We start from the raw sequence: 16,247 nt of genomic DNA, 5'->3' as shown, positions 1-16,247 counted from the left end.
AGGGGTGGGGGAGGGGGAAATCCTTTAAACCTGTAATAAACGATAGAGGGGGAGGGTAAATGAAGAAAATTTCCGTATTCGGCGTAATTTGGTACATCCAGCGAACCAGGAGAGTGGAAAGAAAAATAAGTTAGGTATTACATTTTGATCATCAGAAACAGCTTGAAAAAAAAAATGGAATTATTTCGATTTGATCCGAAACAGTGACTTATAGCATCGTGATATCGGGTTTTAGGGGTAAGATGGAGGAATTCTGAGAGAGAAGAGATAGTTTTTATTTTGAAGTCTTGATTGCTTATGCTCTCGTCTGCAGATGTTGTTGAATTTTGAGAAAAAATGATTCCCTTTTTCTTTGTTTTTTCCCTGGCTCAAAAAAAGTAGTGTTAGGAATATCAAAAAAAAAAAAAAAAAAAAAATCAAACACGTCAAAATTTCTCCAAGTACCGAATTTCATTTTCAGAAAAAATTTTTTTCAGGTGCCCTACATTATTTCGACCCCTCTACACAGAGCCATACAAAACTTAAAATGAAAAATAAGCAAACGAAATTGTTCCAAAATTTTCTATTTTTGTGATAGAAATTGCTCCAAATAACCTCATTTTCAATAAAGAATTCCTCTGATTCTCCTAAAGATGTCAATATACTTATTACTTACCTGTTTTGCAGTACACAAAGTTGAATAAATATTCATAGAAAGCAATGTGAAAAAACTTTATTATTGAAGTAATGGAAAATGAATTTTTTGAATCATTCAAGAATGAAATATTCAAACAGCAAAAGATCTGCCCTATTTAATCAACTCAAAAACTATTTCAAAAAAATTGTCCATGAACTATTTATAATATCAAATTTACCAGTAGACTCCTTTAAACCACTCAAGAGTGATCGAACAGATTATGAACGACCGAACTTTCAGAAAACTATTCTTATAAAATTAATATCAAATCTACCAAATGAGTAATTTGTGAACTACTGAACAAATTTCAAAAAATTTTGCTGAATCATTCGAGAATATTTAAACTGATGATTATAAAATTGATTCCTTAAAATTTTTCAAGGAGATACAAGTTTCTTTGCAGATGGATTGGAGCTTTGGAAAGCTTATAGACAAGTAGACAGACGACCTTAAGAGGCCATACAGTAAAACAGGCGACCTTGAGAGACTAGACAGGTAGGTCAGTGACCTTCAGCGTCCAGGTACCTACATGGATCAATGACCTCAACAGACTAGAATGGTACATATAGACTACATTGGGAAGCCGGACAGACATGCAGACAACCTTGAGAGGCTAGACATGCAGGTCAATGACCCCGACAGGGTGTCCGTTATTTGTGGCAAGTCATTTTCCTTGACTTTTCCAGGTTTTCCAGCCCATTTTTTCCAATTTTCTATGCTTATTCCATACTTTAATTAAAGAAATTGCCAGAGGAGAGCGTAAATTTTTTCATACGTTTCTCTTTAAACTGAGTAGGTACTTCTTCGAGTATGAAAATGGCTAAACTCTGATTAATAACTTCTTTAATAAAAAAAAATTTTTTAACATGCAAGAAACTCTTAAAACTTTGAGATATTTTTGTTTAGAAGAATTTATTCCAAATTCCCGGGACTTTGCGTAAAGGTTACGAAGTATTCCGGTTTTCCAGATTTTTCAGAGAATGGACACTCTGCTTTAGAGGCTAGATACGATGACAGACGTAGACGACCTCGAGAAGCCAGACAGGATGACCTTGGAAGGCCCCAGAGGTAGACATACCACCTTGGGAAGCCAAACAGACTGGTTAATGACCTTAAGAAACCATTAATGAATGTAGACGACCTCGCGAAGTCAGACAGATGGGTCAATGACCTTGAGGAGCCAGAGAGACAAACAGCCAGACGACATTGCAAAAGACATACGACCTTAAGAAGCCAGACAGACAGACAGACAGACGACCTTGAAAGGCTGGTAGACAGACAACCTTAAGAAGTCAGACAGACGCACAGAGGCCAGAAAAACGGGTCAATCACCTCAAGAAGCCAGACAGACAGACAGACAGACAGACAGACAGACGGCCTTGGAAAGCCATAATGAGGGGTTCAATGACTTCAGACAATCAAGACAGATAACCTTGAAAAAACAGACAGGCACACTGACAACCTCGAGAGGCCAGACAGGTGGACAAAGGACTATGAGAGGTCTGGCTGGTAGGTGAGTAACCTTGAGAGGGCGAAGAGACATATTGACGACCTTGAAAAATCAAGCAGACGGGATAATGACTTTGAGAGGCCAGACAACCTTGAGAGGCTGAACAGTTTGTTCTTGGGGAGGGGGAAAGGGAAGTGCTCTAACGTCGGCACCAAATACTCCAAACAGCTCTATCGATTGTGGATCCTTCAACGTCATGTTTTTCACAGTTTTTGGATGCATTGGTAGGACTACCCTTTCACCAGGCCCAACCCGAAGATTTTTTCAAAATTGGGTTTATTGAATTTCCGCCATAAGTAAGTATGTAGGTATTGCACAAAATTTTCAAAGAGCCTTTCAGGGTAAGATGGTGAAATCCGCACTTTCACAATTTTGAAGGGTAAATACGAAGGGAGGGGGTTGAAAATTCGTGTAGGTATAGCTCTGTTGTTCACCACACCACTCAAGAAAATATTCACCAAAAAAACCTCTGATTTCAAATATGGTATTTCAATAGGGTTTTCAAAAAAAAATCCATGTTTGAGAGCGCGCGATAGGTGAAGTTTTCCCACGGTGGTGTCGTGGAAGAATGTTGACAAAACGCGCGGTAATACTGGAAATACATGTTTTTTTCAAACTTTCTTTTTTTTGACCATGTTGCACCCCCCTTTGGGATCTTGGGCAAATTATATGTTATACCTTAGGGTGTAACTAAATTTCTGAAAAAAATTCGCAGAGGCCCCTCTCCCCCTTTTTTTCTACGAATTTTTGAAATTTTAAATCCCCCCCAAAACCCCCTAAATATGACATTTTTTTTGAAAAAAATTCCACACATGCACCTACCTAGTGACTATTTTCTGTAAAAGTTTCAAAATTTTTGGACCACCCCCTCCGGAGAACAGAAATTTTGAATTTTGAGCACGTATGGGCACATTTGTCGGGTGGGGATGGGGGGGGGGTTCGGCTCAAAAATTTTTGGGATAGTTTTACATCCAAACTAACATTTTGGGTAAGTTTCAACAAAATCGGAGAAAGTGCGGATTTCACTATCTTACCTTGAAAGGCTCTTTATATTTACAATTAAAATTTTACTCTTCTCACAAAATAAGGCGAAAAATGCAGTAAAATTTCAATAATTTGAAAACCAGAATATTCAACGTTTTAAAATGTCCAGTCGTTTATGCTATCACAGTTCTCTCCATTTGGTGCATTGATTTCAGCGACTTTTTCTGTAAAACTAAAACAATTTCCAAGCCATAAATGAATACATTTTCCCACTAGATTTTCAATTTATAGAACGTACATCATTATAAATTAAACTTGGCTCATTATTACAGTTACTTTGTTGAAAATGATTTTAAAACAACTCGATGTTCACGTCATGGTGACGCTTCTCCGATGAGAAAAGTCAAATCAACGCCAATTAGTTGAAAAAGCACGTGGTAAATTAGACGACTTACATAGGTTAGGTACTCGTACACTCGACGAATTTCGTATTTGTAAGGTCTGGGTCTCATACCAGTACGAGAAGAGTGTTGTTAGAAATGGTTGCAATTACTCGAGACTACACATAACACGTACATTTTCTTCTTTTTCTACATATAATAATAATATCGTTAGATACATAAATGAGCGCCGAAATGTGATCGAACTTTTATTTTTTTTATTCGTCTGCGGGCTCTTGCCCTATTCGAGTGTTCGCGTTTACGAGAAAGTGCGACAGAGAGAGACGAACGATCGTACGAGAACGCAGCACAAATTCATCCTAATTATTGTGTATAAGAATTTTTGTTTTTAAATGCTCAAAAAAAAGCAGGTAAAAAAACCACGTCGCGTCGTACACTTTGGGATGAGACGACGCGAGATCGTAAAAAAAGCGTATAAAAACTAAGGTATTGGTGTATAGTTGGCAATATTTTTTACTAGTGTGCGTTTGTTTGTATAGTATACGTTTAGGTACCTGTAGTAATAGTACTATGGTGGCGAGTGGAATATTATTCTATATAGGTTTAGGTATAGACAAGCGTACTCAACTCACACAGCCACAACAACCACTCGTACACACATTATATAAATATATCTACATAAGTAAAGAATTCGTCGACGATTTTCAACATAATGTCAGCTCTAATAGTTTATAGCCATCGGAGCGGGCACAATTGGTAGAACCTGTCTCATTTTTATATATTTTATCGTTTGAAACGCCAACCAGGTCCAAACGATTTATGTAAATATAAACTCCATAAATTAGGGTTTTAAATGCCCACCTGTTTATTTAATCGCCTCTTTTTTTTATACATTTTTATTATTATTTTTTCTTCTTTTTTTATTTTGGATAAAATAATGCGCTGGTTTATTTTTTCGAAATAAAAAAGATGAGAAAACATAGGAAAAATACACACAGGGTTCGTGGCGATGGCGATGATGGTATTTGTTTTATTTTATTATTTTTTATTTTTTTCTCCAAACCAAAAAAAGATCAATTTTAATTATCATTTTTTTTTCGTAATGTTTGTTATCGTCCATCGTACGATGTATCACCCCCTATAAATGCATAGGATTCGCTTGGTCTGCTCCCTTTGCATATAATAATCTGTCCTAATGTGTGCTCTTATCGCATTTCAAAGTGTGTGCTCATCAATCAATACGGCGCCCGGTTCCGGTTTCGGTGACGATATGCTCTATCGCCCAGTTAATGAATTATGTGTGTGATTTCCCCCTTTTTGCCACCTCGCCCAGCTCGATCGTTTTACGATTCTCGATTCGACGAATGTCATAAGTGATGAGTGATTATACCGGTAGGTAGATGTTTTTTTTTGCCGGAACTTGAACGTACCTGAATGGTAGGGAAGAGACTTTGTACTCGTATGTATCTATGATGATTTGGATGAGAATTTGATGACAAGTGAATCATATTTTGGCTGAGATCCATGGGTTTCGTGGTGCTATTTTTTTTATGCTTTGAAAATTCGATGATGTGATTCATTCATACCAGGATACAGGGAATTTGGAATTTCGTGAAGGATCATAGAGATGACCATATGGTGTCTTAATTGGTAGTTTGTTTGAACGAAGCTGGCTTGAAGAAAATAATATGTGTGGACAAACTCGACAGTTTTTTTCCTAGTTTTCGAAAATCTGACAGAATGTCTTACATAGTTTCAAGAAGCCATCTAGAATTCTAAAAAAAAATTTTCAAATTCTCAAAAGCATCAGATTTTAAATCTAAAAATTGAGTGAGTACTCGTACTCGTATTAAAATGACTAGAAAAATAAGAAATTTATCATTTTTTCAGAGAATTCAAAAGTCTTGGAAAATGCCAAAAAAAGCACTTTTCTGAATTCTTGATAGTCACACAAAAAAATACTGAAAATTACATAGGTAGTTTCAAAAACATTTTAATTGGGCAAAAATTTTCAAAGTTCAAAATTAAGTTTTTTTGAAAGCACAATATCCAAAAGCTTGCCAAATTTCGGAACAAAAATTTGAAAATTTCAAGAAAATTCGCGAAAAGCATAGCTTACATTTTAATTATATTTACACTTATAAAATTTTCGTGATATGATTCCCAAAACGAGGGTGCGGGGTCCTAAATTTTGTTTAAAATGAAAAAAAAGCATTATATCGTGTAACGTATCGATTGGTACGTTTTCTAAAACGCTAAATACGAATATCAAATCTTTTTTTTTTCTGATGCAAACTTTACAGTGCCCCCTTCAACTTCCAAAATTCCCTGAAAATTTGAAAAAATTCTGATATATAAGATTCAAGGTGACACAACAGAATCGAAACCCAAATAGCGAAATATTTTCAACAAAATGGCTCAAATTTTAAGCGCCTGGGAGAAGATTCGACAGAAAAATTTCAAGAATTTTCATGAGAGAAGTTGGACAGAACAATCAGATTGAGATATTTGGAAAAAAATTGAACTTGAGATCAATCATTTTGGAATGAGGATTTTTCTCGAAAATTACGCTGATTTCCGAAGACGAATTTACAGATTTAAACTGAAACAAAAAATCAAATTGACAAAAAATTGCTGTGAAATTCTATTTGCCAAGTATTTGCTTTTCCTCATTTTTATTTATTCATTTTTTTTTTATATGACCTGTAAAAGAAATATTTAAAGTTCCAAAACACTAAATTTCAATCCCTTTTTTCAACAACTTTGACAGCTAATAAGGAAAACTTTTTAAAATTGCAACAAAATAAGAATAAAACATGGAAAAATAACACCGTTCGAGGTTTTCAATTTTGGAAAAAAATTAATTTCAAAGTTAAGTTTCTTCTATTTCAAAAAAAAATATTTTTTTCAGAATTAATTTTTTTTTGGTTTTGAATTTAAAAAAATTTCTGGTTTGATTAAATACTTCTTTTGGAGAAAATTGAAAAAAACTCCTCAATTTCGAAAATAAGCCACCACTGAAATTCAATTCTTTTTTTCTTCAAATATCACAATCTGATCTTTCAGTCCAATTTCTTTCATAAAAAAGCTTGAAATTTATCGGTTGAACGTCTTTCAAGCGCAGAATGTGCTGAACGATGAGGGGGGCGGTGATCACTCCCTCAGACAGAAACATTTAGACAAAAAGTTGAGAATTTTTGGAAAAATTGGGTGAGTTGGGAAAAGTTGTAAAGAAATTGTGTAAGCAGGGAAAATCAAAAATTATCAAAAACCATGGGGTTTTACTGCTTGCATTGGGTATAAATTTACAAATGTTTCCGCCATCGCTTCACTCGGGCCCGATCTTTTCCTTTTTTCTTTCCCTGACCAAAGTTGTAAAGTAGAAACAGATCATTTTAGGGACAACAGCGACTTTTTTTGAAAATTACTGGAGCCTCCAGCAGATTTATGAAACTTTAAATTTTCACAAAATTTCATAAAATGGAGACGGAAATCTGAAATTTACTCTACACTCCAATTTTAACAAACACTCTGAAGACGACTTCAGGTGGGTTCAAGTCATTTTATAGCCTCCAGCGACTTTTTTGAAAATTACTGGAGCCTCCAGTAGATTTTTGAAACTTGAAATTTCCCCAACATTAATTTATCAAATGGAGTTGGCAAGTTGAAATTTACTTCGCAGACTACATGGTGGTTTCAAATGGTTTTAAATCTTCCAGCTACTTTTAGGAAATTTCAATTTTCCAAAAAAACGTCATACAACCTTTCAAAAAGTTGCTGGAGGCTCCAAAACGACTTGAAATTCACCTGCAGTCAACTTCGTAGCGTATTGAAATTAGTTTGCAGAATGAATTTCGACTCTCCATCTTAGTTTGATGATATTTTGGGGAAATTTCAAGTTTCAAAAATCTGCTGGAGGCTCCAGTAATTTTCAAAAAAAGTCGCTGGAGGCCCTAAAATTACTTGTCCCCGCCTGAAGTCGTCTTCAAAGGGTGTTAAAATTGAAGTGTAGAGTAAATTTCAGATTTCCATCTCCATTTGATGAAATTTTGTGAAAATTTAAAGTTTCAAAAATCTGCTGGAGGCTTTAGGAATTTTCAAAAAGTCACTGGAGGATCCAAAACGACTTGAAATTCACCTGCAGTACTTCGTAACGTATTGAAATAAGTTTTTAATATAAATTTTAGCTTTACAACTCCAATTTGATGGAATTTTGTGGGAATTTCGAGTTTCAAAAATCTGCTGGAGGCTCCAGAACTGTTCAAAACGGGCTGAAACCGTTTCCAATCAATATGGCATGTCGAAAATAGTGTATATCCCAAATTTCAGCTTTCTTGGTCAATTTGGTAAAATTTCGATTTTTCCCCTCATTTTTGGCCTAACTTCGATTTTCAAAAATTCACCAAAAATCGAAAAAGGCACTTTAGCACTTGAAATTTTGACAGGTGATGAATTTTTGCATGATCTTTCGATCTACCTTTGTAAAAATTGAAAAAGTTCGTGCAAGTCATATGTTAAAACGCAAAATCTGCGATTTCGGCTGACCTATCAATCAAAATGGCCGCCATTTTGTAAGTAAGGCCAACTTTTATTTCGGCAATTTTGCTTTAAAATGTTCCTTAGGATGTCCCCTTTAAGAAAAAGGTTGTCCCGGAGGATCGGTGGGGGGGGGGTGCAATTACTCCTATTGTCATATGCCGGACTATACCAACTTTTGATGAAAATATCAAAAAATGCCCAATTTTTCGCCGGAAATTTGGAGACAAGAATTTCTCATTTTTGCCAAAATTGGTTGTTTTTGAAAATACATATGAAAATTATGTCCTGAAAAAATGAAGAATTTATGAAAATTAACGTTTTGCATCGGTTATTTAGCTTTTCAAATTATCAATTTTTTCAAAGCTTTTACTCTCGCTTCGCTCGGACAAACTTGAATTCTACTGACAAGGGAACTACCTGAACCGGCAGAAACGAAAATGAACGAATCAAAGCTAGATCGAAAGAGGACCACCTCAGGACCCCAAATCCAAAATTTCAAGTGCTAAAGTTGATTTCTCGATTTTTGGTGAATTTTTGAAAATTGAAAAATCCGAAAAATTATCAATTAATACCAAAAATAGAAAATATCGATGAAAAATGGAATTTTCTCGGGAAGTGGCTCAGATGGTGTCCCTATAACTCATTTACGACTTTCGAAATTAGTAAAACCTCAATTCCAGTCATTCTGGAGCCTCCAGAGATTTTTTATCATTTCTCCAGAAACTTGAAATTGCTGTGGAATGGCCAAAAATCAACTTTAGCACAAATAACATTATTTGGAGCCTATGTGGGTTGCCTTTAACCATTTTTTGCGGTTGTCCTGGAAATCGGCGTCTGCCGGTTCAGATGTGTATTTTTGGCCCCTGGAATAAAATGACAAAATTTGAAAATGTTAATGGATGCTCCAGAATAGTCGAAATGGAGGTTTTGCCTATTCGGAACGTCGAATATCGGTCAGAGCTCGATTTCGGATAGGTAGCATTGTAAAAGATGGAATATTCAACATTTTCAAATTTTGTCATTTTTTCCAGCGGCCAAAAATACACATTTGAACCGGCAGACGCCGATTTTTGCGACAACCGCAAAAAACGGTTAAAGGCAACCCACATAGGCCCCAAATAAAGTTATTTGTGCTAAAGTTGATTTTTGGCCGTTCCACAGCAATTTCAAGTTTCTGGAGAAAAGATAAAAAATCGCTGGAGGCTCCAGAATGGTTGAAATGGAGGTTTCACCTATTCGGAACGTCGAAAATAGGTCGGAGCTCGATCTCGGATAGATAGCATCGCAAAAGATGGAATATTTGACAGTTTCAAATTTTGTCATTTTTTCCAGTGGCCAAAAATACACATCTGAACCGGCAGACGTCGATTTTCGCGACAACCGCAAAAAATGGTTAAAGGCAACCCGCATAGGCCACAAATAAATTTATTTGTGCTAAAGTTGATTTTTAGCCGTTCCACAGCAATTTCAAGTTTCTGGAGAAATGATAAAAAATCTCTGGAGGCTCCAGAATGACTGGAATTGAGGTTTTACTAATTTCGAAAGTCGTAAATGAGTTATAGGGACACCATCTGAGCCACTTCCCGAGAAAATTCCATTTTTCATCGATATTTTCTATTTTTGGTATTAATTGATAATTTTTCGGATTTTTCAATTTTCAAAAATTCACCAAAAATCGAGAAATCAACTTTAGCACTTGAAATTTTGGATTTGGGGTCCTGAGGTGGTCCCCTTTCGATCTAGCTTTGATTCGTTCATTTTCGTTTCTGCCGGTTCAGGTAGTTCCCTTGTGAGCAATTTTTCAAAAATTTTCAAGAATGATAACTAAAAACGATGCGAAATTTCTTTCAAAATTACCAAAAAGCACAAAATTTTGGCATTAAAACTTTTTATATTGAAAATTATTCTTTATGTACCTCACACATTGTAAATTAATCAAAACTTTTACCCCAGCTCCGCTCGGGCAAAATCGAAAATTTTCTGTTTTCTTTTTGAATTTGATTTTTAAAGGCCAAAAGAACGAAAAAAATCACGAAATGTAACACTAAAAAATGCGAATTTTGGAATTTGGATTTCGATACTAACCTTGCAATAGAACAAGTCTAATTTTTTATCGAGTATAATTTAAGCATTGTTTTTGAACATTGAAAAATTATTCAACATTTTTTTCCAACTCTCTCTTCCAAAATTTGTTCGAACCATATCTGGCTAATTATCATGAAAAATACCGAGGGACCAAGAGTAAAAAAATTGGGTAAATTTGGCAAAAAAGTAAGGAAAATTTCAGTTCCCCCTCCCCTTAAAGCTACATCACTTCGTCATGCCTTTCTTTACTCAGACGTCAAACTTCATCCTGGAGCAATAATAACCGTCATACGTGACACCTTCGAGTACCAACCCAACGTACTTTTCTTGGCATTCCATTGGAATTTCAATTGGTACAGGAAAACCACAAAGTATCCGCATGTAATTCATCCCAATGGGTACTTTATTTTAAATGGTTGTACTATATGACGAACGATCGTCCACGATATCATAAATGTCACGCTAATAAATCGTCAATACGACCCGCGATATAGATCATTGAACGACTCTCTAAGCCGAAAACTTTCCATCTTACAGCGTTCGCGAGCCAATAACGGCTCATTCGACGATGTCGTATAGTTGTCGTTGTCTCCAAAATCTCTTGTAAAAAAAAAAAAAAAAAAAAAAAACTTATCATAGCCTTCGATTGCGGCCAATATGGATTTTAAAGGAGGGCGGCGAGGGCAACGAGAGGAACGACGAGGGCTCGTGCAACGTCACAGGCTTCGATGAAGTTCGAACGCGAACGCGGATTTGACTAATTCTATTCATAAATTTTTTAACAGTACTTTAATCTTTATACACAACGATGTAAGTGTCTGATTACTATCTGGTTATTAAAATTGCGCGCGTGTAAAAGTTGCGGTATATTATGGCGGTTGCGACGACCAACGAGTCTATAAGTGTGTGTACGAGTATATTTTGTGTACATAAGAGAGCCAGCCGCAGATCCATGGCATGGGCTGTCATCGTATTACCTATATGATTTTTATTCTTACAGAACGATATGTTTGTAGTGTGTACCTCAGTCCGATAGGTACGTAGGTACATGTAAATAGGCGTTTGTCGAATCAATTTTCAGTCGTTAAAATTTTATGTTAGGTAATGCGCCGCCGTCACCATCATCGAGAGAAGACCATTGCGAACTAATAAATATCGCCAATAACCTTTAGATAAATTCGCCCATAAATACGCTATTAAACGAAAGATATCTTTTAATATACTCATGTAGATGAAGATACATGAGTATTGAGTGTATTCATATGTATAAGACGCCGTTTTCTCATCGAGTACACGTAATCAAAACACATTTGCTTAAAAAAATCATCTCTTTACGTATTGAGCCAACAACTAGGTTGTTTTTACACAAATTTCAGCATGATAGAGGATATAGAGCTGTATGAAACATACCTACAATAAATTCTTTATCGACTTCAACTCACCTATAGATCGATTGCGACTGCGTATCCCATTTCTTGACAGCTCAAATCTGAAACAAACAGAAAAAAAAACATCTAAATTAGATACAAAAATTCATTATGATTATGATTGAACATTGAATAACAATTTTTCAAAAGATGGGCTGTACAGCTCCAAAGCCATTACTCGAGGAAACTTTTCAATTGATGTAAACGTGAACAGACTCTTGTAGGGTAGTTTTTACAATAATAACTAGCACCCTCTATTCGCTTATCTTCCAACTACCAACTGAAATTACGAGGGACGCACGAACACAGCACGTGTTTTCGTTTACTTTCCACCCCTGCGAACCCTCTCTTTTATACGAGTATTTTTTTACACTGTTCTGTATTAAACGAGGCGCTCGTTGCTTCGATACAATCAACTTCAGATTATGATGCATGATTTAAAAAATTATTGACAAAATTTTCCCCCTCCCCGCAGCTTTTTGGTAATGGTTAAACTGCTGCTCGTCGTACAAACTCAGCTCATTTTTAATCACCTCTTTATTTGAGGCAGATTCGTCGTACAAACTCAGCTCATTTTTAATCACCTCTTTATTTGAGGCAGATCTCAAAGAAACACAATTACAAATCACAGAGTCATCTACCCCCCCCCCCTCTTCTCGCAATTTTCTCGGTTTCGCATTTTCCCAGAAATAGGAAATTTCTTCCACAGGTAACTCTGGATTTGGACTTGAATCGAATAATTTGTACAAGAAGGTATAAATATGATCATTCTATAATTTCAAGTAAGCTTGGATACCTAAAAATCAAGTCAGATTAATTCTTCCACCACCACGCCCCCTGCCACTCGCACTTTCCATAAGAAACATTCTACTCGCCAACAGTGCGATGAAGACGAGCGATATACTCATAATTACCCCGCACTTTTCCCCACAGCGAAATCGCGTTGCTTCCACAGGCATCTCAAAGCAATATATCTCGTTGGTGTTAATAAAATTGCATACCTTGGCGCCTCAAAAACTGAATGCGATACGCAATCGGGTGTGTATTGCATTTTGCGTGATATGTAAATAATGAAATAATAGCTGGTATTTTTGTGACCTTCTAAGGAGGTCTGTAAACGGATGCGTTAAATTCATCATGGATAAAAATTATTGAGAATTTTTCATAGTTCATTAGAGTTTTCAGAAATTCTTGGAGATAGAAAAGAACAAAGAATAGAATTGATTTTTATGACTGCAAATGCCAAAGAAAAAACACTAATTCTGTAATTACGTTCGAAAATGTTTTATTTATTTTTTGACCAGTGCAAAATTCATTTTTCAGAAAAAAATTCTTCGCAATTTTCAACAATTCACATTAAAGAAAATTTACAGTTGAAAATGAAAAAAATAAACAGTCCAATTGCGAACATTTTTGAACCAGAACAAATCCATGGATAAATAGGCCTAATCTAATTAAGAAAAGAAAAAGAAAATTGTCGACTGAAATTTTGATCATTTGTTAGAAAGATGTTGAGTATAGAAAACAAGCCCACTTCCTTCGAGATATCAATTTCCAATTCCAATTTGGCCACAATTTTCGAAAAGAACATGGTCTGAAACCTCTACAACCAAAATTTTAGCAGCACAAATTGATTTTTCGATTTTTGGTAATTTAAATCCGACGATTTTTTTCTGGAATATACTTTTACAGTAAATTTTCATGATGAAAATTGGTTCTGAAGCTAATATCGACTTTTTCCAGACAAAATTCCACCATTTATAACCATACTGGGGTCTCCAGGAGTTCCAGGACTAGATATAGTCGGGGGGCTCGCATACGGATCATTCGCACCCCCTGCCGATCCTCCGGGACAACTTTTTTCTTAAAGGGGACATCCTAAGGAACATTTCTAGCCCTTGTCCTCAAAAGAAAAGTGGCCCTACTTACAGAGTGGCGGCCATTTTGATTGACAGGTCAGCCGAAATCGTAGATTTTGCGTTCCAACATAGGACTAGCATGAAATTTTTTAAACCGTACAAAGGTAGATCGCAAGAGCAGGCAAAAATTCATCACCTGTCAAAATTTCAAGTGCTAAAGTGCCTTTTTCGATTTTTGGTGAATTTTCAAAAATCAAATTTTATCCAAACGTAAGAAAAAATCATAATTTTACCAAATTGACCTAGAAAGCTGAAATTTGGGAAATACCCTATTTTCGACCTGCCAAATCAATTGGAAACTGTTTCAAACAGTTTTGAGCAATTCTGGAGCCTCCAGCAGGTTTTCGAAACTCGAAATTTCCACAAAATTTCATCAAATGGAGTTGGAAATCCGAAATTAATTCTGCAAACTAATTTCAATATGCTGTGAAGTCGACTGCAGGTTAATTTCAAGTCGTTTTGGGGCCTCCAGCGATTTTTTGAAAATTACTGAGGCCTCCAGTAGATTTTTGAAACTCGATATTCCCACAAAATTTCATCAAATGGAGTTGGAAAACCGAAATTAATTCTGTAAAGTAATTTCAAGTCGTTTTGGAGCCTCCAGCGATTTTTTGAAAATTACTGGAGCCTCTAGTAGATTTTTGAAACTGAAATTTTCCTAAAATTTCATCAAACAGGGTTAGCAAGCCGAAACTTACTCTGCAAACTAATTTCAATACAATAATATGAAGTAGACTCCAAGGTGGTTTCAACATTCAAGTGGTTTTGGTGAAAACACCATGAAACCTTTCAAAAAATCACTGGAGGCTCCAAAATTACTTGAACCCACCTGAAGTCGTCTTCAGAGAGTGTTAAAATTGGAGTGTATAGTTCATTTTAGCTCTCCATCTCCATTTTGATGAAATTTTGGGGAAATTTCAAATTTCAAAAATTTACTGGAGGCTCCAGGAATTTTTAAAAAAATCGCTGGAGGCTCTAAAACGACTTGAAATTACTTTACAGAATTAATTTCGGCTTTCCAACTCCATTTGATGAAATTTTGTGGGAATATCGAGTTTCAAAAATCTACTGGAGGCCTCAGTAATTTTCAAAAAATCGCTGGAGGCCCCAAAACGACTTGAAATTTACCTGCAGTCGACTTCACAGCATATTGAAATTAGTTTGCAGAATAAATTTCGGCTTTTCAACTCCATTGATGAAATTTTGTGAGAATTTTGAGTTTCAAAAATCTGATGGAGGCTCCAGAACTGCTCAAAACGGTTTGAAATAGTTTCCAATCGATTTGGCAGGTCGAAAATAGGGTATATCCCAAATTTCAGCTTTCTAGGTTAATTTGGTAAAATTTTGATTTTTTTCTCACATTTTGGCCAAAATTTGATTTTTGAAAATTCACCAAAAATCGAAAAACGCACTTTAGCACTTGAAATTTTGACAGGAGATGAATTTTGGCATGCTCTTTCGATCTATCTTTGTACGGTATAAAAAATTTCATGCCAGTCTTATGTTGGAACGCAAAATCTGCGATTTCGGCTGACCTGTCAATCAATATGGCCGCCATTTGTAAGTAGGGCCACTTTTTTTTTTGGGAACAAGGGCTAGCAATGTTCTTTAGGACTCCGCCTTTAAGAAAAAAGTTGTCCTAGAGGATCGGCAGGGGGTGCAAGTGATCCTTATGCGCCCCCCCTCGACTAATATCTATTTCAGATTATTTCAGAATTTTTCAACTTCTCCAGAAGACATGCAAAAATTGATATGGGAAGTTGAAAATCGAATAAAATCGATTGAATATGATTTTCATTCGTTTTAAGCAGTTTTGGAGTCTTCACTATATTTATTAAAAAGTGCAAATTTCCACAAAATTTTACTCAGGGAAGTTGAAAAGTTGGAATTTATTTACATCATGCCGTAATTTAAACATCCTGAGTCAATTACAGAAAGAATTTCAGTATTCAAAAATCTGCTGGGAAACCTAAAATTACTCAAAACGGAGAGGCGAGTCTGAAATAAGGTACATTATGCCAGACTTTAACAGGTTCATTTAGTAAAATTTTGATTTTTTCTCTTTCATTTTTGATTCAAATCCGATTCTTTAAAATTCACAAAAACTTTTAGTATGCCCTTCAGCACCTGAAATTTTGGCTGGTGATATGTTTTTGCACGCTTTCAATAATTTCTGGTTACAAAAATTTTCCTACCAGATGAGATACTTAATTGTCTTCTTTGTTAATCGATTTGTACAATCCCCTTTCAAAAAGAGTAGACGGGCAAAATCACCAGATAATCCCCCACAAAGACTTTAATTTCGAAGCAGTTTTCTGTATTTATTTTGTAATTTTCTTGTTTTTGATAAATTTTTAAATAATTGAATTGTCGTTTTAGTTGCTCAAATAAATTTCAACGCTTTTTAGATTCTGGAAAACTTCAAAAATTCTTCAGAGAACCAAAAAAAGTGTCGGAGGCTCCAGTATGGTCAAAAATGGTGTAACTCGATTTGGAAAAAATCGATATTACCTATCTAGCTTCAAAATCGACTTTCATAATATTTACTCAAAAGTACCAACCTTACGTTTGAAAAGAGACAAAATATTTTCGAAAAATTTTCAAAAATTTAAAAATCAATTTGGGCAACTGAAAATTTGGTTATGGGAAGTTTCAGACCTTTCTTTTTTCCAAAAATCACAGTCCCGATCAAATCTGAGTCGTAGG

This window comes from Planococcus citri, chromosome 5 (assembly GCF_950023065.1).
Source record: "Planococcus citri chromosome 5, ihPlaCitr1.1, whole genome shotgun sequence".
In the NCBI taxonomy this organism is placed as follows: domain Eukaryota; kingdom Metazoa; phylum Arthropoda; class Insecta; order Hemiptera; family Pseudococcidae; genus Planococcus; species Planococcus citri.
This window is presented reverse-complemented; position numbering follows the sequence as displayed.